This window comes from Cebus imitator, unplaced genomic scaffold (assembly GCF_001604975.1).
Source record: "Cebus imitator isolate Cc_AM_T3 unplaced genomic scaffold, Cebus_imitator-1.0 Scaffold141, whole genome shotgun sequence".
NCBI classification, from domain to species: domain Eukaryota; kingdom Metazoa; phylum Chordata; class Mammalia; order Primates; family Cebidae; genus Cebus; species Cebus imitator.
In genome coordinates this window covers 185070-208230 of record NW_016107456.1, presented here as the reverse complement: position 1 = coordinate 208230, position 23161 = coordinate 185070, and the positions used below count along the sequence as shown (strand labels likewise).

The 23161-nt window shown below is 35.6% G+C and overlaps 1 pseudogene across 1 annotated transcript; it reads left to right on the top strand.

The window, feature by feature from the left end:
* The first annotated feature begins 789 nt into the window (after positions 1-789).
* On the top strand, positions 790-1439 carry LOC108313695 (annotated as a pseudogene). Its single transcript, XR_001829189.1, has one exon. The product of XR_001829189.1 is annotated as a 40S ribosomal protein S10-like (transcript).
* The last annotated feature ends 21722 nt before the right edge of the window (positions 1440-23161 follow it).

Genomic DNA, 23161 nt, shown 5'->3' with positions numbered 1-23161 from the left:
TTTATTTGGACAAGACATTAAAGGTTCTTATCACTTCCATTTCAAAACAATCTTAGAAATGTAGAAGAATTGAATTCAGCACTTAACAGGATGATGCTTTTTCCATTATTGTCCTTGAAGTAACATCTGTAGCTTGCCCTCAATGTTTTCTTCTCCCAATTCTGCTGTGGTGTTTTCACCAGCTAGATCACGTTAAAAATAACTAATATTTTTAAATGGAATATAACTATAAAACTAATTAAAGAATTGTTTTAATGTGGCCTACAGGTTTACATAAATGTTACAGAGAACAGGCCACTGTAATTTGCTAATGTTACTAAAGGAGAACAAGATCAGCAAAGTTGCTCTGCAGTCATACATCTTGTTTCATCTGATTTTTTCATTTTTTCAATAAGACGTCACAATTTTGCATTATTTTACTTTTTAATACAAAATCCACAAATGTGAATTCATAGAGACTCTAATAGAATATATACATTGGTAGATTATTATTATATTCAATTGTTTTTAATATTAAGTAACATTACATGGTAAATCATGACTTTTTACTTAATAGAAAGTAAGGTTTGGGTAATGAACATAAAATAAAAGTATCAAATTTTAGCAATTCTGTTATGACCCAGCAAAATGCTAATCTTACATTTTTGAATAAATAAACAAATTCTGGATTCTTCCTTTGATTTTTCATTAGGTTGATAATACAGCATGAAATTTGGGAACTCATTCTTCATTCAAGATATGAATCTTTTAAAAAGAATTATTAAGAAACATCTATGTACATTACTGTTTACTAGGTGATAAACAATGTTAAAAAATAAAAGCATCGCCCGGAAGAGACACAGCGCCGCGCATGCTGTTTCCTTTCCAGCCGCGGCCCCGGACCCTGCAGCCGCCGCGATGTTGATGCCTAAGAAGAACCGGATTGCCATTTATGAGCTCCTTTTTAAGGAGGGAGTCATGGTGGCCAAGAAGGATGTCCACATGCCTAAGCACCCGGAGCTAGCAGACAAGAACGTGCCCAACCTTCATGTCATGAAGGCCATGCAGTGTCTCAAGTCCCGAGGCTACGTAAAGGAACAGTTTGCCTGGAGACATTTCTACTGGTACCTTACCAATGAGGGTATCCAGTATCTCCGTGATTACCTCCATCTGCCCCCAGAGATCGTGCCTGCCACCCTACTCCGCAGCCGTCCAGAGACAGGCAGGCCTCGGCCTAAAGGTCAGGAAGGTGAGAGACCTGCAAGACTCACCAGAGGGGAAGCTGACAGAGATACCTACAGACGGAGTGCTGTGCCACCTGGTGCCGACAAGAAGCCGAGGCGGGGGCTGGGTCAGCAACTGAATTCCAGTTTAGGGGCGGATTTGGTCGTGGACGTGGTCAGCCACCTCAGTAAAATTGGAGAGGATTATTTTGCAGTGAATAAACTTACAGCTAAAAATAAAAAAAAAATAAATAAATAAAATAAAAGCATCATTTATGTTAGAGAAAGCAGCTGCAGCAAAGCTTCTTGTTATCAAATGCCTGTGCTCCTTTTCTTACTTAGATATATGATCCATGACATTGGCCATGGCTTCTCACCATGTGCACAGAAACAGTTCCCGGCCTTCTCTGTGCTGGAGGTAAAAAGATTTTAAGGGAGGTGTTATCATTAGTATATAATGGGAGTGTCACTGAAGATGATTTTGTCATCAGCCTGGGAGATAAGCAAAAGAAAAATAACTGACAAAAATCCTAGAAATTTAATAAAAATAAGAAATTTACAAATGTAATGATCAATCTATAAAATAATTGCTTTTTAACAGCAACAGATAATTAGCAAAAGTAACTAAAATTAATATATTCTCAGCAACAACAGCAACTTAAAAGAGGAATGAAACAACTGGAAGACTGGACCAAGTGGCAGCATACAGATTCTTGTCAATCACGCTTTATATGATTGATGTAATATTATAGAAACCCACACTCCATAAGGTAACCTAAAAAATAAACTGATTATCAATAAAGATCCAGAAACTTTCTTGAGTGATTTGCTAAACATTATAACATTTATATGAACTACTAAAAATATTTACTATGTCAGCTTTTTAAAAAAAAAAGAAAAGAGAGGGCATCTTTCCTTAGTAGTTAGTAAGACATTTTAATGTCATAGTAATAAAAATAATGTGGTGTTTTCACAATAATAGAGAAATAGACCAATGAGGCAAAATGGAAATCTCAGAGACAGACTCAATATGCATTAAATTAGGCATCATGAATAAGGGGAGAAAAGATGAGATCACTTAGCAGAAGATGGAATAAACTATATAAAAAATAAAAATGCTTGCCTACCTCACACAATTTACAGAGAGGAAATTTTTAAAAATGTAATGAACACATGAAGACATACTCAACATCATTTGTAATCACAAACACTAAAAATAAAACAATAATTTGGTATCATTCTTCTCTTAGTGTTTCAAAAATTAGAAAGCTATTTTTTGTTTGTTTGTTTTCATTTTTTGTTTTTGGAGACAGAGTTTTGCTCTGTCACCCAGGTTGGAATGCAATGACGTGATCTCAGCTCACCGCAACCTCTACCTCCAGGTGCAAGCGATGTTCCTGCTTCCGCCTCCTGAGTAGCTGGGATTACAGGTGCGCACCACCACCCTCAGCTAATTTTTGTATTTTTAGTAGAGACAGGGTTTCACCAAATTGGTAATGATAATCTGATTTAAGATAATGAGGACTGAGTGATAAGTCAAAGACTTAGGTAGAAAGAGAAAAAAAGCAGGAAAAATACTGTTTCAGGAATTGGCAAAACTAATTAACCTATTAGTCTCCAGCCACTGAAACATTCGGGGCAAACACATCACAGCTTTCCAAGTCCAAAGGGGAGGGCAAGTCTTTCATTCACATCAGGGAGGCCATTTCAGTTCTAGGAGAGGCCAGCCACTGCTGTCAAACTCCACACCAAGAAACCCTACAAGGCTACACTTCTGCTCTAAGGTCACCGAGGATATTTCTACTTAGGCTTGAGATATAGAAATATTTAGCCACAAAATAGCTGTAAACCTCCCAAACATTCAGTACCCAAGCCAAGTTTGAATTCCTGTTTCTTTTTTTCCAGATATCTTGAGGGCTCTATTCTGCCTGCTCGTGTATTGAGTTAGGGTCTCAGACGCGGCTTCCGATACCAACCTTTTTCAACTTATCCTTGAAGCTTAGACTCCATTGGACCCTGCTGCAGCTCAATTATGTTTCCTGCTTCTATTTGTGTGTGTATGTGTGTGTGTGTGTGTGTGTGTGTGTGTGTGTGAGAGAGAGAGAGAGAGAGAGAGAGAGAGAGAGAGATAGCACAGCTTGTGGATGACCTATGTCAAATATACATATACACTGGGGAGGATATACATGAGGAAGGAACAGAATTAATTTGCACTTATTAATTATTCATTGTACAAAGAAATTTAGGTCTGAAGTGGGTACCAACCATCACCTACCGTAAACTTCAATTTATAGGTGAAGGAATTAGGCCAAGTAAAATAACCCATGTCCATTACGATCATACAGTTAATTAACGGCAAATCCATAATCCCTTCAATGTTTTGACAATGCAGTGATCTTTCCTCTGTAGCAGAGAGTATTGGTCAAAATTCTCCATAGCACTAAATGCTTCAAGACTTGCCTAAAGGGACAAACAAGGCAGCCCTCCCGCCTCACCTCTCAGGATTGACTTGGGAAGATTTACTTACATTTGTTCTATCAAGTTTTAAGAAATCGTACATTTTTTTTTGTGAAATGGGAAAAAAAGTCATTGTACTTAATATTTGTCTTCTTGTACTTGCACAAAATTAATTCATTAATTTTGCATTTAATTCACATACTGCTATTTTAAAAATGTGTCTATTTTTTATTATTTCCAAAAAATCTACCCCCTAGTATGTGATTAGCACTGTAAAATCCTGGAGCTACAATGATAACCTAGACATGGTTTGGGATCTCTGTTTCCTTCAGGAAGAGATAGAGAGAAATAGACAATTAAGAATGATTTTTAAATCGATATGATATATAGTATACATAGGAAGGCCATTTTACCTGGTTGAAGTATTTAAGGACTGATATAATGCAGAAATACAACGTATGAATAAAAGACAGAAACAAAGTAATTAGAAAAAGTGTTTCAAATAGAAGAACAAAACCTTTATATATCATGTTTTATGTCAGAGTGGAGCGTATTATAGAGCCTAAAATTAAATCTGAAAGGATGTAGGGGACTGTAGGATCAGATCATGGAGCAAACTGTGGCATAGACAGCTGGAATATGAGTTTTGTCATAAGACTGATAGGGTTTGAGTCCTGGCTCCACAGAGAGTGACCTTGAAAGCGTACTTTAAACCATCTACGTGTCCACTTTTTCTTCTGTAAAATCACGTTAGCAAGAGTACCTGCCTCATAAAGTGTGACAGTGCTAAACCATGCACCATGGTAAGCATGTACTAATTCAATGAAATAAAAAACTGGTAAAGAAAGCTGGCTGTGTATCCAGATGACTTTACATTTGTACCACGGCTTTGTCAGTCAATAACAGCATAACCTCAGCTAAGATGCTTTACTATATGCCTCCTCAATTGCTTTACCTGTAAAATGGACAATAGAATAGCACATTCTTCATCATTGTCTTATGTGAATTACTGACTTTGTATGCATAAAATATTTGTAACATTGTCTCCACATAATAACTAGGCCAGGGTAGGCAAAAAGGCAGGATCAAGTGGTAGAATTAAAAATAAGATGGTCAGGGAAGGCCAGGCTGAGACAGTGACATTTAAAGAGACCTGAGGGAAAAGAAACCATGTGGATATTTAGGAGATGAAATAAAAATTACACAGCCACATATTTCTGCTTACACAGGCAGATATTTAATGATTTTTTAAAATTACTTCTTCCACTTGAAATATTTTTTCTAATTTGTTTTCTGCCTTTTATTCATTCATCTTATCTCTGTATTATATCATTCCTTAAATATGTCACGTATGTAGGTATGTGAGGGGGTGGGGGTTTACCTGGCATATTTGAGAAAGGCCAAGGAAGACAAGAGCAGAGTGAGATTAATTATAATAGGTAATATATTCTGAGATATGAAAGAGTCCATGGAGAGGTGGTACAGATCATGTTTGAAATTAAAGTCACTGTAAAGATTGTAAGCTATTGTTCTGAGTGAAGGTATTAGGGTATTGGAGAGTTTTGTGCTGAAAGAGTAGTTAGTGATCATAATCACCAGCCACTTGGTTGGGAACAGATTAAAGTGGGAGATGGCAAGGGGGTCCATGAGGAATCGTTGCAATAATCCCAGGAATGGGAGATGGTTACTGAGAACAAGATGATAGCAGAGGAACAGAAGGAAGTGGTCAGATGTAGGATATGTTCTGAAGACAAAGCTGATAGCACTTTTCCATAAGTGGGATCTTGGCAAATGAGAAACAAGATATTATAATATTAAGTAACAGGTGTGATGGCTTATAAAAGCGGCCACAGTGGTATATGGCAGAACTGATATTGTACAAGCCCCAAGCCTAAACTTGTAAAGGTCTTTCAGATTCCTCTTTTGTTGCCCTTGGGGTACCTGAAACGTTGCCTTGCAGAGAAGCTGGGTCAGCCTGCTCCAAGAAGAGAATCACATGGCACAGTAGCTCTCAAGCCCCCCAGCAGCCAGCCAGGCTCCCCATGCAAAGTGTTTCACTGATCAGCAGCTGTCCAGAGACTGGCCAGAGAGTCGTCCAATGGAACTCAGCCTCACTTACCAGTCCATGGGATTTGGAACTAAATGAATGGATGTTTCTTTAAACCACAAAGTTTTGAGGTGGTTTGACAGGCTGCCACATGTAATTGTTACAATGGATGATCTATACACTTTCTGCTGAATTTGGACCAGAATATTACTCTCAAATATTGCGACATATAGTAAAATTGCCTACTATTTGTAAAAAAAAAAAAAAAAAAGTGTTTACCCTGAATCCCTAAAGACAAGGGGAATGTGGGGTGTCATATCAAGAACACTAAAGCCATGCCCGTGCCTGTTAAATATTTATGTGTCATTTACTGTAGGATCAAACTATAAGTGCTTCTCAATGTAAGTTTCTAAAACTACATATTCTGAGTCAACTCCTTTCTCACTTGCCTAGAAGGCTTTCCCATCTTCATCTTGTTCTTTGTTCGTAAATTCCCAACATCTCCCAATTTTCAGGCTCCAATTGGTGACTTCCTTTTAATTTCCCTGAAGGAGAAGAAGGGAAGATTCCAGAGAGAACTTCCTCTGTAACCAAGCAAGCTGTCTACTCAACAGCCTGGATCTTCCCTCATAAACCATAGTTTGCCTTCCTTTCTGTTACTTTAAATGAAGTAACCTAATTTGTAAAATCTAAGTCAGATCAGCCCAACAATTTCTGCACAGGATCTTACCTAACACTCACCTTTCCAAGCACAATCTTCCATTATGTCTTTCCATTTCGTCTGCTTTGATTTTCCTCTCTTCAGTGAATCCTTCTTATTCCTCTTTCATCTCCAATTTTTTAATCTACACTCTCAAATTAAAATGGTAAGCCAATCTACTTTAGAATGACTATTCATGAGTACATTTTCTTAAAAGAAGATTAACTTTGATAAGTATATAAACAGATATCAAATTATTTTAGCATTAGATGTAATTTAATATGGGCAGTTATTCTCTTACATTGACTTACTATCACAAATACATATAATTTAGAGAAAATATTTGCATTTTCAGTACAAAATGTTTAATTATTTAGGATAAATACTTGTAACATTTTAAAAATAAAATTATTGGTGACATTTTTGTCCTTCATATTTTGTTTAGATTTTACTTATTAAATTTAAAAATATATTTTTTCTTCTTGTCCTTCAAACACACTTTACATTATTTGCAAATGCATCTAATTGGAACACAGGGAATTATATTATGCATTTGGCAGCAGAGGTATAATAGATGTCAGCTGCAAGTCCTTGAACTTCCAAATCTGGAATTAAAAATTTCTGAAATAACAACTCCCAATTTATTCCTAACAATGCAGAAATAGTGTTTATTTTCCATATCCTATGTAATAAACACGGTACTACTACAGATACTTCACTCAATATTTTAGGGAAATATTTTTATACAACGTATTAGAAATTTTTATAGCTTACATTTTCTTGTAAAAATATTTTTATTAAACATTTCCTTTGGTTTCTGCATCATCTCTTCATTAGGTCATTTAATGTTTGGAATGCATTAGAAAAAAAATTTCAAGATATGAAAGAAAGATGACCTTCCTTCCCCTGATTCCTTGGTGGGATTTTCTTTTGCACTGGAGAATGATGATGTGATTGCTCGACAGTATTCCAGCTGTGCTCAGTAGGCAGGAAAATCTCAATCTAGACACACATATCAAGTCGTAAGCATGTAGCGCATCACAGAAATTGGATGTGTCCTGGAGAAGTCTATGAATGATCAATGGTTCAGGGATATGATCATTGTTGGCTGTTCTGGGACAATGCTGAATTAAAATAGTATTTTTTACTATTTCCATTGGAGTGCAATTCATCTGAGTGGACCATATATTTTGACAACTAGTTATGAAAAAAACATTATCTCTTGTATTCAAGAGGCTCAAGAACATTATTCCTTAGGCAGTAACATCATGCCTGCATTGCAAAAGTTAGTAAGGCTGACTGGTAGTAAAGAGATATGCTCTAGGTAAAACTGGAAATTAACATGGTTTTTTATGTTTATTTTCTGAGAGGTAAGATAGCTAACTGACACTGAGGTTTGTAGAAGAGTGGATATTTTGAAGACCATTGAATATAATTTAAACAGCAACTGTAGATAACATAACTTGGATACAAGAGACAAATATATGGAATTCAAAGTAACAACAAAATCCTAGTTAAAATTTAATGTCAGGGATTTAAAATAGAAGCACTCAGCAATTTTTATGACCTTATATAAAATGCTCAGCCCTAGAGGAGAAATAGAATAATCAAAGAAATGTGGAATTGAATTTGACAGAAGTTTACAAGAGAAGATGATCAAGGAGCTAAATGTACGCAGTATAAGTATACTAATATAGGATCCAACTATGAGGAAAAATGGTTGAGGAAGTTAAGTGAAATTTTAACTGTAGTAACAGTTGATAAATATTATGTATTTCAAAGAACTGGAGTTTATAATGAAGATGAGTAGAAGAAAGCAGAAAGGGAAAATGAGAGACATTGAAAAAAACAAGCATAAAAGGTCAGAAGAAGAAGTGCAGATTTTGAAATATTCAGTGTAGACCAATATTTCATAGTGGTGAATCACAGAAGGGGGTTGTATTTGTAGATAATTAAGCTGGAGAAGATTAGATGGAGTGGATAAACTTGATGAATTAAAGAAGCTATGAAATAAAGAAGAGACTACAGGATAAATAGATGTCAATAATTTTCAAAAAGGGAAGGTACCATTAAAGATTGGGCACCAGCTATCCCCAATAGCAATGGTGACCAAAGGATTGCAACCTTTCACATGGCTTGTTTCTTTGGTTTCTCAGTTAGAGAAACAATATAACATTCCTTTCATATAGTGGAGAAGGATATAGTAGTATCAGGGGAAAAACAGTTTTCTGTAATATTTACTCATGGAAGAAGACAAAGTATTCAAGCACACATTGGAAGTTGAGTGGAGCGTTTTATAACTGCTAGGGTATTCCAAAGAAAGGGTACAATGGGTTAAACCACTGCCCTACTAAGTTTAAGAGCTTACAGTCCCGCACCTACCACCGCTTCTCTGTGTGGTAGAAAACATCAAGAATTGTCACATGAACAAGGTAGCAGCCTTAATTTAACTGCAATAAATGCCAGAAAAATCTGCTTGAGATCACTCCAGTCAAAGAAGTGACTGAAGAAAGGATAATCCAGTCAGAGCCCAACTAGAATCTGTAGTAGCAAATTAAAGGGAACTGCTACATCTTTAAAATGAATAAAAAGCTACATCCCTAAAGAAGATAATCTAGGCTTGAATGAGCCAAGAGAAGAGCTCATAAGCCCATAAGCAACACTTCAGTAGATATCAACGTATAGGATCCAATTACAAAAATGATCCAGCCAACTCCAAAACAGTATACGAACGTTTGTAAATTCAGAGAAATCTTTCTCCAAGCATCATAATGTCATTCAGTCCCCTATTTCACCCACATGTCTATAAGCTCTCTTTGGTTGGAAAATGGAGAGGAGGAAGAATTCCAAAGGATTGAATATTTATAAATCTAAGCTGCTAAAAATGAACTGGAATGAACTGCTGTTGAATGGTTGATATAAATACCTTGGCCAATTGTAACAAATTGGCTGGGGACAACCGCACATCTTACTATTTATTCCAAATTATTCTCCCCCACCCTGAGAGTATTTTATGGTAAGATGAGTAATACAATCCACCTCATTGACTTTGTCTTGGCCATGGGTCTTGTTTTGTTCAACAGATATTGAACGGAACTGACATGTGCCGTGTCTAAGCAGAAGCTCTAAATGTGTTCATGTGGTTTCCTGGGACCTCTTCATTTCTCTCTATCACGAGAACAAAATGTCTCAAATAAAAGCCATTCCTTCGTCCTGCATTCTGGAATGACAAAATATATAAACCAAAGCCTAGCTGAGTCAGACAAGCCAGATGGAGCAAACAAGGTCATAACTGAATTTCAGCCTTCCTGTGACATAAGCAAGAAATAAATGCTTATTGCTAAATGCACAGAGATACTGCTTTTGTTTGTTTTCATAAAAGCTGACTGATTAATGGGTTTGTAAAAAGATTATATAAATTATGCTTATGATTATGCAAATGATGTTTTTAAATAGAAGATCAACTCTGACAGCTAGTATCATTGGATTCTGTTATTTAAAATGCCTCTCTCTTACTGGCAGTCATTAATCTATGAGACATATAGACGTGGATGGAGTATAGTTCTACCTGTTTTCTTTTCCATTAGTCATTTTAAGTACTTTTTGGTGCAGAAATTATCTATATTGTCATCAACTTTCAGATATATTTGTATATTGAGTGTTTTCTATATCTCTATATTTTATCATTATCAGTTTTCCCAAATATTTATGTGCCTAGGATATTATTTTTACATAAAATAAGTCATCAGAATTCTTGAGTCTATGGGTTATTAACATTGCCATTTGGAGGTGGTAAAAGTTTTTATGGAAAATAATTAATAAAATTTTATTAACTCCAATTAACTGCAGAAAATAACAGAGTGCCTGCAGGTGAAGTGGTTCTCTGCTGATAACAACTATTGAATATTGGCTTTAATTCTTCACCCCAAAATGGGATAATAGTGAATGTGATCTATTTAAAAAATATATAAGATCATGATTTCATAATTAAATTAAATATAATTTCATTGCATTTGAATTTTGTAAATTGGCTTATTCAGCCAATTCTCATTATTTTCAGCTGCAGTCATTTGAACTAAATATGTAAAAATTAAACAAGATGCTACCATTGCTTTAATAAAAGCTTTGAAAACACTTTTTATTGCTAGATTGCTATTGCAGAATATTTACCTCAGAGAAATTCCTTCATGTGACTCTGTGAACGAGGTCTATCACATTTATCTCTTAATATTTATAATACTGGGAGAGAAAATAAATGAATTATTTCTTCAACTACTAGACATCAACCACTGGATTTGGATCCATTGTACTCTAAAGAAATCCATTTTGCCATAAGACCTTAACATTCTCTTAGATACCTGACACACCAACATTGACAGTGATATTAGCAATATTTTACTGCACTTGAATAGCAAGTTTAACATCATTGGTGACGAACAATGAGAACGCTTGGGCACATGGAAGAGAACAACACTCACTGGGCTAGGTGTCGGGGTGGAGGGGAGAGCTGGGGAGGGAAAGCAGTGAGTGGGGGCCGGGGAGGATAGGGAGGGATAACACCGGGAGAAATGCCTGATGTAGGCAAAGAGGGTGGGTGGGAGGATGGAGACAGCAAACCACATACATACCATAGGTACATACAAACCACGGTATGTATGTACCTATGCAACAATCCTGCCGGATGCAGGATGTGCACATGTACACCAGAGCCCAAAATACAATTAAAAAAAAGAAAACTATATATAATCAATGGTAAAATAAATTAGAATAAAATAGTAAAAAAAGTCATATTTCTAAATTGAGCTTAAGCTCTTGCTAAACAACGTTCAGCATCCTTAAATTCATCAGCGCGATTAAAAATAACATCAAGATAACAACAATATTCTATAGCAAACCTACAAATGCTCAACTTCTAGTTTTCATGGGAAGTTCTGTTCTTCAGATAATGCTACTTGGGCTTCCAAATACTGAAATACAGGAAACTCTGCGTCATGAAGGCATAAATATCAAGGAAGTGAGACAAATGAGGTTGTTTTGATTTCTTCTTTTATTACAATGCCCTGAATTTTGTTCACGTATAAAAAATAAAAATGCCTAATTTTTAAACATTAAAAATGAAAAACGTTATGTGAAAACACATAAGTACAAACTGATTTTTTTTTCATGACTACACTTTTAATGTGACATCAGTCTACCTCTTTCACGTAACAGAGTGTTCATTAAAGTCTGCAGGCTGCTGCAGCAAGGTCTTCTGTCAAGGTTTCTGTGCATCTCCCCTTTGGTTTCACATTTTTAATTGGTTTAACCAAAAAGAACATAATCTCTACCTGGTAACAGGAAGATATGCAAGTTTCATATTAGCCTTCTTATCTCTAGTGGCAATCTCCAGCAATACAGAATACTAACAAACAAAATCTAAGGACCTCAGTGACTAGAAAAAAGAGAAAGAAAATCATGTTTGGAAAGCTTTACCACTAGACCACATGGTTCCATGCAATTTTCTCTGGTATGGTCTCAAACATATTGTAAGAAGACTTCCAATGAGTTTTTTTTTTTTTTTTTTGTTGTTGTTGTTGTTGTTGTTGTTGTTAATGTGTTATATTGCCGAACTGTTAGAGTAATGCAGCTGGGTCTAAAATTTTTGACTTTTTAGTCAAAGCCAAACAGTGTCCATAGATTTTTCTGAGCCACTTCCAACATACAGTAGCAGCTGCTGTGTTTATGTACAATACCACTGTGCAAGTGGCAATTAAACTACAAAATTCTAGATACGTAGCTGGGAAGCAGCAGGCAGTCAGCACACAACTGGCATTGAGCTAAAACAGAAAAGATTCCTACTTTTGAAATGTAAGTCAAGCTAAGAAACCCACATTGCTGGGTACAGAAAATGATGAGTAAAAACAAACACTACTTGATAAAAGAGGACAAGAAATCTTCCATATAAAATATAAAGTTTTGTTTTCATGTTTTCCACATGTGGCTTCAAAAGATAATTACAAGCAACATGACTTCTTTTGATATGTTATGAAATAACTAATATTTAAGATATATGTCTTATAAGAAGGCATTATTTGACTGTATATCTTCTGTGTGCAAAATCTTAATAGTAATCTTATAAGGAAAAATGTTTTTAAATAATTATAGATTTTCCTGACTTTGGGAGCATATGAATAAGGATGCCAAAGTATCTCAGGAAAAAAAGGCAATTATCATCACAGGCATTGCACTTCCCGTACATTTCCTCTCTCCAAGTTTTGGAAACAGTGTGAAAATACCCTGAAAAATTAAAATCAGTGGATATCACTTTTTAGTGCCTGTCATTAGCCCTAGGTGGGATATTTTCTATGTGATCGATTGCTTTCTGGGAGATTAATTGGAGCAACGTCAGATGAACCTGATTACTCTTCATTAATGCAGTGTCCAGTGCTATAATTTTCCATGTATTTTTAAATAAATCTACACTTTAAGCAGAGCATACTGTCTTGCCATATTTGGGAGAAATAATTTACTTTTATTATTTATTGGTTGATTAAAGGATATAATATAAACTTTTGATTTAATTTATACTTATTCGATCATCTAATGAAAGAAACCTTAAATACTAGTATCAGAGATGTTGTGTTTATACATTAACATAACACAAAACAAACTAAAACTAAAACCACGTGATCTCTTTCAAACACTCCCAGAATTTCAGTTATTATTTCTATCTGTATCTCTTTTCATGTCTGACACTCCGTAATACCATTGAATTGCGCCGTTTCTAACATCAGCACTGATGGGGAAGTAAAATATAGGATATACTACTTAAAAGATTCCAAAAGAGCTGAAATTTGATCCTAATAACTTACTAGTTGTAAAACCTAGAGTGATCATTTAAGCCTGGTTAAATTTGGCACTTTAAAATAATTAAACCTATGTCTCTCTAAAGAGTGTGTAAGAGAATTTCTCAAACTGGGTACATTTACCCTAGGGGCATTGGTGGATGTGGCTGGGGCAATACCAGATCAATCGCACTGCACTCCTCATGGTTAGAGGCCATGCCTTCCTGTTGACTGCTGTCTTCCATTCCCCCACTTCATGCCTACCGTGGAGTAGGTACTCAACACATATTTGACAAATAGAGATTGAAGTGTTTCAAATTTGAGGAGTACCAATTTGACAATATATTATGTATTTGCAAAAGAGTTTTTTTAATGTTAAAATTACACTGACATATAATATAGTCAATTACAATACATGTTTTTTTTTTTTTTTTTTTTTTTTTTAGACAGAGTCTTGCTCTGTTCCCCCGGTTGGAGTGCAGTGGCACAATCTTGGCTCACAGCCAACTCCATCTTCTGGGCTCAAGTGATTCTTCTGTCTCAATACATGAATTTTTAAATAAATTGGTGACTTCAAAGACTTTTTTTATTTATAGTGATTCCAATTGTCCTACCTCCTAACATTTAAGAAATTGAAGTTTACACTTGGGATGGGGATTGTTATTTGGCCCTCAAAATATATTTGTCTATTCTTTTGTATGAATCCTTTTAAGTGGACTCCCCATCTAGCAAGCAAGTGTTTAAATCTTCATGTTAGGGAAGCCTGCTTGTGTTGGCCAATATGCAGAGCTCCTCTTTTTCCTGGGACACATATAAACTACATTCACTGAGCCCTCTTACATCCCTATGCCAAAGTGTAATGTGTCTGGGACACTGGAATTGACATATGCCAATTTCCAGCCTAACCTTGGAAATGGTCCATGAAAATGTCCTCATGCTTTTGCTCACTGTTCAATCAGATACTGAAGATTTATATAGGACTCCAAGACTCTAAGTGGATGTGGAAACACTGTGTAGAGTATCTGTGTCTCTGAATGATTATATGCAGGAGAACCATACAGAAGACCTATGTAATGAGAACACATTCCTTTGTTTGAGCAGGGAATAAAACTTCATGCTATTAAACTAATTGGTGTATTGAGAATTACTTGTTTCTGCAAACAGCTTCACCTACCCTAAATAAAGCAGAAATTTGTATCCAGAAATGGGGAGCTGGGATATTAAATTCTTACGTAGGTGTCATTGGCTTAATGTTAAGGTGTGGATGATAAGGAATTTTACATTGAAAGGTGTAAAGATATATGCTATGTGTCACGAAAACTTTTGGTAAAATCATCAACTTTGACAGCATAAGAGGGCTAGGTATATGTCACTGTGCTGGAAGCCATAAGGTAAGAAGTTGGAAAATAATGTCATAGTTTTATGTGTGGGCTAGAATTAACTTTTTTTGGAAACATATAATGAGAAAGATGAGTTCAGGAAGTAACTGGATGATTTATAAGTAGAAAAATACATAGATTATAAAGCTTCCCTATATTCTTGAACTTTTAGAATTAGAAAATCATATTGTACCTATACTTCAAATAGTTGAAATTAGATATTTAAGTCTTTGAGGCTGGGCAAAGGGGCTCACACTTATAATCCCAGCACTTCAGGAAGTTGAGGCTGGCCAGGAATTTGAGACTTGCTTGGGCAACATAGTGAGACACTGTCACTACAAAAAAAAAAAAAAAAAAAAAAAAAAAAAAAAAAAAAAAAAAAAAAAAAAAAAAAAAAAAAAAAAAAAAAAAAAAAAACACAAAAAGCAGCTGGGCATAATGATGTGCAGCTGGGCATAATGATGTGCACCTGTAGTTGAAACTACCTGGGAGGGATAGCTTGAGCCTGGAGGGTTGAGGCTGCAGTGAGCCATAATAGCACCACTACACACCCTACCCTGTGCAAAAGAGTGAGACCCAGTCACAAAACAAAACAAAACAAAAAGAAAAAAAGAAAGAAAAGGAAAAGGAAAAAAAAAGTCTTTGAGTAGCACAGGACCAGTAACATTTCTCATTGAACAAGGTAAACAAGACATACTATGGTATGATCTCAATAAAGTGGCACTGAAGCAAGAAAGAAATGAAATAAAACAGGTTTGAAAGCTATGCCTAACTTTCAAGCCTGTTGGATTGGTTAGTAGCATTGAAAGGATTAGAGCAAGCTGTTTGGAGAGGACTGCATTCCCTAAGAAGTGAGGAGCCCAGGCTAACATAAAAATGTCTTTTAGGCCAGGCACAGTGGCTCATGCCTGTAATCCTAGCACTTTGGGGGGCTGAGGTGGGCAGATCCCTTGAGGCCAAGAGTTTGAGAACAGCCTAACCAACATGGCAAAATCCTGCTCTATTAAAAATACAAAAATTAGCCAGGCGTGGTGGTGCATGCCTGTAGTCCCAGCTACTCGGGAGGCTGAGACAGGAGAGTCCCTTGAACCCAGGAAGAGGAGGCTGCAGTGAGTGGTGATCATGCCACTGCACTCCGGCCTGCGGGACAAGAGCAAGGCATAATTAAAATTATGACAAGAGCATAATTAAAATTATGACACTCATTAGAGTCATCAGGCTACACCCTTACAAAGGTAGGAGTGGACTGTGAAAATGAAAAGTCTGCTGACACCCAAGGTGAGAAGGGGCCCCTCACGATTGCTGAGGAGGGGTGGATATGCTGGATTTCTCCTAGGCCTCTGCTTATGCTGCCCTACTGGCCACCTTATTGCCAATACTGTGGAGTCAGGGATTGCTTTGATCTCTCTAGCTAGAGATGAAAGTCCTGACCCTCCTTTCCAGACACCTCCGCTGATACTACCCACTTGGAGTAGGTGAGATACTACCCACTTGGAGTAGGTGGCAACTTGTTTTTGCCGGGTGGGAGGTGAAGTCCAGGCCCTCTGTGTAGTCCCTGACACTGGAAATGGTTTCTAGTTTCCCTGGCAGGGCTGAATATCCCAATTCTCTATTCAGCCCACTCTGAGACCACCTTGGTGGTGGATGGTGGTATTTGGGTCTCCTCATTACAACCTGGGAAATGTGCAAGTACAGGCTCCCCTGTAGGCCATTGCTGGTGTGGGAGGGGGTGGAGATTTAGGCCACATTTTATTTTCTGTGGCTAGAGTTGGGCAGTATTGACTGCACATTTTCTGCATGGTTATGCTTCCCTTTTCTGGTCAGCTGGCTAGAGACAGCAAGCTTTATTGGGGCCTTTATTGGCATTTCCAGGTTGTCAGCTTCTCCTGCACACAGTCTAGGGTATAGGAGGCAAAATGAAAGCTCAGGGTACCCATCAGCATATCATTTTTGGATAACAAGGTCCCTGGCTCTTCTGCCGTCTTCTCTCCACTTTTAGAGTCTTCTTAAACATTATAACATTTTAAGGATTTTTAGTTGAACTTACAGGAAAAAGTACATCTATTCTATCTTTCTATAAATGTAAGTTATGATGTTATATAAATTTAAAAGTATTATCATATATAGTGTTATTAATATAAAAAATGTTTGAGGTCAGAAAACTGTAATACAAGTAAACTATTTTGCAGTTGAGACATGTGAAACCCAGAATTGTCAAGTCAATTGTTAGAAGGTTCTCAAGGCTGGGATTTATTGCATTCTACATTGCTTCAAGCTTAACATATAATTTTGTACCCTATGAAGCTTCACTATATTCTTGATATCTAGGAAAGAGTTCAGTTGGAATATTTTCTCCTATAATATAAATATTTCAATTTCTTCTTGTCATTCTGTCAAATAATATGCAATTAAGTGTATTTCAATTTAACACTATGTTATTTTTCCGGTGATTGTTTATATCATCATGAAGGTAGTGACCTTCATTATCCCTATTAATTATATTTTTATTTAAAGTTCTTCAAACTTCTGTGTTAATAGAGCAGCATTAACTCTATTTTTTAACTTTTAAATTTCAATCCTTTTGTGTTCTTGTAAGTGGTGTATAGCTGGGCAAGGGAAAAAATCTAAAGGTATCATCTTCTTTGTAACTAGTGAGTTGCTATCATTTTTGATATTTTTTGTTCTGATGCTGCCATCCATTTTTTATACTTTCCTTAACCCTGCTTTTTCTCTTACTCCTTTGTCTTCCATTTTACCGTCCATAGAATTGATTGGGTTTAGCATCCTCCTTTTCTCTACCTTTATTTATTTATTTATTTTTGAGACAGAGTCTTGTTCTGTCACCAGCACCAGGCTGGAGTGCAGTGGCGCAATCTCGGCTCACTGCAATCTCCACCTCCTGGGTTCAAGCAATTCTCCTGCCTCAGCCTCCCGAGTAACTGGGAGATGTGCACCACCACAGCCAGCTAATTTTTGTATTTTTTAGTAGAGATGGGGTTTCACCATGTTGGCCAGGATGGTCTCAATCTCTTGACTTCGTGATCCGCCCACCTCGGACTCCCAAAGTGCTGAGACTACAGGCCACTAGCTTTATTTTAAACAACTGATACCATATTGCTATTTCTCAGCGATTAACTTTAAATTGTTATTATTTAAATGTAACTTTTTTTTTTTTTTTTTTAAAGAAGGAATCTCAGAGTCTAGCTCTTGTCACCCAGGCTGGAATGCAATGGCATGATCTCAGCTTACTGCAACCTCCGCCTCCCGGCTTCAAACTTTCCTGCGTTGAAAACATCATCCTGCCTTAGCTTCCCGAGTAGCTGGGATTACAGGTGTCCACCACAAATTCCGCCATAATTTGTGTGTGTGGTTTTCATTAAGAAGGGGTTTCACCATGTTGGCCAAGCTGGTCTTGACCTCCTGACCTCAGGTGATCCGCCCACCTTGCCTCCCAAAGTGAAGTGATTACAGGAGTGAGACACTGTGCTCAGCCTAAACTTAATGTTTAAAAGTAAATATCACCATCATGCTTGTTGAAAATAATTGAGGATCTTAGCCTCCTTCAACTCTGACTACCAGCTTCTGTGGTACATGCCACATATATCAGCATTATAATTCTACTCATTGCATATTTGTTAAATTAGTCACTTTCTTCTTGTTACTTCTGCTTCCCCAGGTCAATTTCTCCTCTCAAATCTGTCTTTCAGGATCCACTTTTTTTCCCCTCAAATACTTTATTACGATTTTCCAGTTCTATTGTATTAGAAATAAATTCCCTTAGTCTTTTTATAAAGTTACTTTATTTCATGAACTGTTGTAGTCATGGTTTAATTGCACAAAATTATACGATTTTTTTCTACTGTTGGCAATTTGAAGATGTTAGAATAGTTTGTACCATACATGAATGTAAGCACACTCAATAATATGCGGCATATTACACTATCTCACTGTATTTATTTGTATTTATGAGGATGTTCTAATTTAAATGAAGTTCACTCCACAGTCACCTAATTCCTCCAACTTGAGTCATATTCAAGGATCTCAAAAGGTGACACAGTCATTATTTTGCTACTTGCCATGCCTTTATGTTGACATTGAAGAACAGTACAAATTTGATCACTCATCCATCTCCTTGCTCGAATTCATCCTAGGTCAACTGAAAAAGTGTTTGGTGACAACTTGCAGCATAGACACAGAGAAAACACACAGGCACATGCTTTGGACTGTGAAATTTGTAAGGTGTCCTTCCAAATGTTAATGGGGATTCTATTAAAAAAGCAACAATGTTGATTATTTAATTATAGTATTGAAAGAAGTGCTATAGTGAGTCAACTTGGCTCACAATACCAAACTCTTGAAGACTAGAGTATGCTCTTGTGTTCTTAATAAACTGTGATCTGTCTGTATCTTCAGGTGAACACGGTTGATTTGACCTTATTGAAGTTTACACACATAAGGTATGACCTGTTACTGTCCATTATCTTCTGACAGCTATTGTTGCCTTTGAAAAATCTGTTGGGAATTTTCTAGGTCTGATCAATTCTAAGATAACTTTTCTTTTTTTATGGGTTAGGGATTGTTTTTCTTATGCCTTATCTTTTTCTTTCTTCTCTTTTAGTGGTATAAACCTAGAAATAGATTTTAAAATACTCTTCCAGATTCATAAGTTTTTATAATATGAGATTACATGTTTCATCAACTCTGCAATAGCCTCAGTCATTATTTTATTTGAATATTGTCTTCCCTAATTCTCTTTATTCTATCTTTCTGGAACTCTTTTCGAAACATTCTTGGGACATTCTCATTTCTTCTCCATGTCTCTCCAATTTTCTTATGTTTTCTTCTTCCCTTTGTCTTTTAAGCAAAACTTGTGTAAACTAATGCTAATCTCTTTCATGGGCTCTTACCCTAAGATGTCAGTTATATAGATAAAGAATAGTATTCAAGAGTGAGCATCTATTTTTGGTCTTTGGGGATCAAGTCAGTCTTGGTTTAAATATGAGTTTATTGGCTCTATTTTTTTCTTCAGATTCAGAGGCATCTGTGATTCTTTTCAATGCTGCTGCACTGCATAACTGTCTTCACCAGAAAACAGTGCACTTTTCCCTGAAAACAATAACTTAACTCTCCATAATGTCTCTTCCTAGTATCAAAATTATATGATGCATAAATTCCACAAAAGACTAAATATGTAAATAATAGCATACAATTTTAATGGTTTTAGTCTTATTAAAACACTTAGGCAAGTTAAAATTTTAGTTTTGCTCTTGCTTGTAATTTTGTGTCAAATTTTCTCTAATTTTTTTTTCTAGACTTGAATGGGATTTAAAAATATCCCTAAATGTTGACTTTATCATTAAGAATATGATTATTGAGGGCAAGAAAAGATGATTTTACACTGTTTTTTAAGAGAAAAATTTTAGTGAATCAGCAATTGCTGTTTTGATACTATAAAAGATGCAGAGTATAAGACATAACTTGATCTTCAGTAAGGTCAGGAGGACTTTCAATTAATACAGGAAGAAAAAACTAGTAAGACATGAGATGTTTAGGAAAAGAAATGTACCTCGAGCTCTCACCATATATATATATATTTTTTTTTTTTGAGACGGAGTTTCACTCATGTTACCCAGGCTGGAGTGCAATGGCGCGATCTCGGCTCACCGCAACCTCCGCCTCCTGGGTTCAGGCAATTCTCCTGCCTCAGCCTCCTGAGTAGCTGGGATTACAGGCATGCACCACCATGCCCAGCTAATTTTTTGTATTTTTAGTAGAGACGGGGTTTCACCATGTTGACCAGGTTGGTCTCGATCTCTTGACCTCGTGATCCACCGGCCTCTGCCTCCCAAAGTGCTGGGATTACAGGCTTGAGCCACTGCGCCCGGCATCATCAGATATATTTTTAACAGAATTACATGAAAAGAAAACTTCAGATTTCCTTCATATGCATAATGAAATACTAATGATGTTATCCTTGAGAAGATTTTTCTGTGGAATGTATCCATATGTCCTTCAAATTCTTGAACACCCTAGAATGACATTCTAATGGAAGAACAGAAGAGAGGTCAAAGAAAATAAAGCTTTAAACAGTCTAAGAAATATCCCATGTTTTAACCTTCATTTGTACCCTCCATTTTTTTACCCCTTCCCTCAATTTTCCCATACAAGGTTATTTAAGGGGTTTTTTCCCCCCTGCTTCTCTCCTTTTTCCTTTTCTACTTTACCCTGTTTAAGCTACAATGTCTACAGTTGTTCTGAGTACATATTGTGAGACATATATATGTTGATTTTTCTTTCACAATACAAAGTACCTAAATAGATGAAGCTATTTTTGCAGGAATGATATGGCCTTTTGCTTTTTGTTCCCTGGTCAACTCAAAGTAAAGATAAACAGCTCCATTAAATCTCTTTTTAATCGTATAAGTGCCCTGATGAAATTGTCTTACAATACAAAACCATTATGTTCGACACAAATTAAGGCATACACAAGACATTACAACGGTATTTAAAGTGAAATATTTATGAAGTGATTTAAATACTAATGACACAGCATTCCTAAAGGAGTCACAAAACTAAAGGATAAGAACATTCCACACCAGCATTTTAGTCCCTCAGTCTGTTCCATGTTGCACATATTGTTTCTCATTACTCAGTTTGTAGAAATGTAACCAGGAGATAGAAGAGGAAAGGAGCTTGCAGGGAATGAAGAATTACATTTGAAGGACATGCCCTCTCTTTATACCCTTGAATATCAATACCAAATCCAGCTTTACATGGTTTACATAAGAAGCTCCTTATGCAGTAATTCTAACTATACCAGACACAATCTTGATCTTTGTGTTGGAGAGAGTGTTTCCTGCTCTAGATAACTGTAAACAAACCAGCTTAATCTTGCCATTCTGCAAATCCAACTTATTTGCAGCACTCTGTCTTGCTATTCTCAGCACGTTGGTAATCAAGTTCCTCATTATGGAAAGATGGCTAATGTAGTTCTATTCATCACATGCAGAAACTACAATGTCTGGAAAAGACAAATACATTCCTTTCAGTGTGTACCTATTTTATCAATGAGAAAATTTTTCCCAGATGCCCGCCAGCAGACTTCACCTGACTCCCATTGGCTAGGTTTAGGTCACATGTTCACGTGATCTTATCCAGTAATGATCTAACTCGGGGTGGGAAGGTTTTCCTGTGTACATGTTTCTGCAGATGGCAATTAATCACACAAATCCCGGACTATTGCCAATAAAAATAAAAGGGCTTGGAGGCTTCTAATTAGAAAACTGACCATACCTGCTATAACTCCTGTGCATTTTTCCAAAATTAAGTAAAGTAATTCCAGAGGAGAAAATAGGAAATCATACAACTTAATTTATGTTGTTTCCATCTTTAGTCAGTGTATAGTCTCCTAAAGCATTACTGTTAATTTGTGAACTCTTTACTTACTCACAGCTCTAACATATGGTAAATTGATTTTTTAAAACTTTTAACATTTGAAACAGCAATATGAAAATGAGATGAAACAGACTAAAGCAAACATTTTACTGTACAAAATAACACTGGATCAAATTTAAAAGCCCAAATTAAAATATTAACAAAGAAACAGTATAACAAATGGTCTTTTTGCACTTGGATGAATGAAGTTTTATACTGTAATAACTCTTGAGCTATCATTGCATAAAAGCCAAATGTAATGTTCTATGCTCTAGATAACATTTCTAAAATATATATATATATATTTAACATATATCTATATTTTTAGAGATATATATTATATATAGAAAACATTGAGGAAACTGAAAAAATATATATCCCAAAATACACATAGATATATAGATAACATCTATGTATCTCTATATATCTATATTTATATGTATTGAAAAAATATATATCCTAAAACATATGTATATAGATGTATATATAGATATATAGACGTATATATGCATATATTTATACATACCTCTATATATCTATATATATCTATATATCTACATGTATTGAATAAATATATGTCCTAAAATATATATAGACATATAGACTTATACCTCTACATATCTATATATATATCTAGTCACAATACACATATTTTAAATGAGATCATCAAGCAAACAGTGAGAAGTTATTCAATAAAACGTAGTTTTTCCTTCAAATGTAAGTATTAAATTATATCTGCTTGTAATATTAGTCTTGAATTTCCTTTTCCTTTTTTGTCACAATGTTCAAAACATTGAGGAAACTGAAAAAATATATATGCTAAAATACATATAGATATATAAATATATATAGATATATAGATGTATATATATTGATATATAGATATATAGATGCATATATGTATATATCTATATATCTATATGTTTTAAAAATGTATCTAGATAAAATATTAAGATGTATACACATATATATAGATATATGTGTATATATATATCTAGATATATACAATATATACAGATGTATTTTTAATACATCTTAATATGTGTATATATATTACACATATACATGTGTAGTATATATGTACACATATATATGTGAATATATATACACATATATAT